This window comes from Crocuta crocuta, unplaced genomic scaffold, assembly GCF_008692635.1.
Source record: "Crocuta crocuta isolate KB4526 unplaced genomic scaffold, BGI_CrCroc_1.0 scaffold705, whole genome shotgun sequence".
In the NCBI taxonomy this organism is placed as follows: Eukaryota; Metazoa; Chordata; class Mammalia; order Carnivora; family Hyaenidae; genus Crocuta; species Crocuta crocuta.
In genome coordinates this window covers 141,544-143,582 of record NW_027527827.1, presented here as the reverse complement: position 1 = coordinate 143,582, position 2,039 = coordinate 141,544, and positions in this window count along the sequence as shown.

The window sequence follows — 2,039 nt, the reverse complement described above, 5'->3', positions numbered from 1 at the left end:
AGGCTGAGCTGCAGGGGCCGGCGGCCTCCGAGCTCCGCGGGGCTTCCCGGGGCCGGCACCCGGGCACGCTCCTGAGGTCTCTGCGGGCTTTCTTCCCACGGTGTTTTCCCGGGCCTCTGCTTCCCTCCCCGGCCTGTTCCCTCCCTCCCCCACGTGAAAGTGCCTCACCCGCCTGAGGGCAGCGTGCCTGCGCCTCGATTTTTTAAGAAGGGGAAACCAAGGGCAGAAACCGCGCGCCAGGGCCACACTCGAGCTACCGGGTGGCTTTGAAGAACAGCCGCCTTCTGGAATGCCTTCAGCACCTCGTGTTTTCCCTGGGTGCCTGTAAGCGTTCCCAAAGGCACAAAGGCTCCCTCTGGTCAACTGAGCTCGGGTGTTGGTTGTTCAGATTTCATCTAAAGACACAACCCTCTCTTTCAGGTTTAACAGGTTGGTCAGTCTAGCCAGCCTGAACCCTGAATTGCAAATGTTGCATTTCCTGTCTTCCCCACCCCCCCCCGCACCCCTGCACCCCCAATAGTTGCTACCTGACAAGTAGCTTTCCCCAGCGGACGAGTACTTGGGCCGCGAGGATCCATGGCCCTTTCTGGCTCCCGCAGCCGCGCTCCCCCGCCGTCCCTCCCTGCCTGCAGTCTGGGTCGGACTTGCCCGCGCTGCGACCATCACCGGTGGGCCGGGAGCCAAACCCCGCTCCCTGCGAAGGGCGGCGGGAGTTCTGCCGCGGGAGCCGGGAATCGCGTTCCCTTTACTTCAACAAAACAAGTGGCCTGGTGCCACATTAAACTTTCCAGCTTTAATCATTTAAAAATATATAGGCATGTTTTATTTATAGAGCTCCTACTGTTTCTCTGCATATTTTAACATTTCAAGAGCAAATAAGGAAGCGAAGACAAGCGAAAGCCTCCAAGTTATTCCAAGAGGAGTAAGCAGCGATGCCATCCATTGTGGAATCAACTTGATTTGAATTCCGTGTCCGCCTGGCCCTGGCTTGTGACCCTGGCTGGAGTTCTTCACGTCTCCGCGCGACGGTTTCCGCCTCGCTAATGGGCGTAGTACTAGATTCTTCTTAGGATTGTTTGGAAGTAAAGAAAATGCACAAAGAAAGCTCCCCTCCCCCCCCACAAATTGGCCCATCATCTTAAGATCTTTATATGATATGAATTTCGACCTCCATCAAACTTTTTAAAAGTGTTATTTGCTAAAAAGGAGTAAAATTGGCCTGCATTGCACTCCTCCCTGTCTCTATGATTTCCCCTACCAGTGGAGTTTTCAGAGTGAAATGATGTGCTCAAAGACAGGAAATATAAAAAAGGAAGTAGTAGGATTGAGAGAAGCATGACTAATCCACACACTGGATGATGAACCAAGAGATGCAAGATGACTGCTTTCGCTGAGTTAACACGCTGTCATTTCAGTACCGTTGATCCAACTGACATGTTTAATTCAGATTCGACAAGAGGGTTATTCAGCTCCCACTGTTGACCAGGCGCTGTGCTGGGAGCCCTGGGCTGCAGAGGTGGATAAAGCCCTCTCCTTACCCCTGGCAGCTAACTCTAGAAGACAGGCGACCCATGCCACACCCCTCTGCTGCTGAATCCCAGGTCCCGCCCTCTTGACAGCCTGGGTTCTCTGTGCCTTTTATACCTGCATTCAGGAAGCCCCCCGGTTAACGTTAACCATTTTTTTTTATTTTTTTTAATGTTTTATTTATTTCTAGGAGAGAGAGACAGCGTGAGCAGGGGAGGGTCAGAGAGAGAGGGAGTCACAGACTGAAACAGGCCCCAGGCTCTGAGCTGGCAGTCGGCACAGGGCCCGACGCGGGGCTCGAACCCACGAACCGCGAGATCATGACCTAAGCGAAAGTCGGACGCTTAACCGACTAAGCCACCCAGGCGCCCCAACGTTAACCATTTTTCATAATCACATGGCAAGAGACGTGTACCACAGTTTAGTCATGGAAAAGACGGTATCTAGACTAATCTAGATTTTCCTTTTTTTTTTTTTTTTTTTTTTTTTTTTGTTCAGTTTTTTTTTTTTTT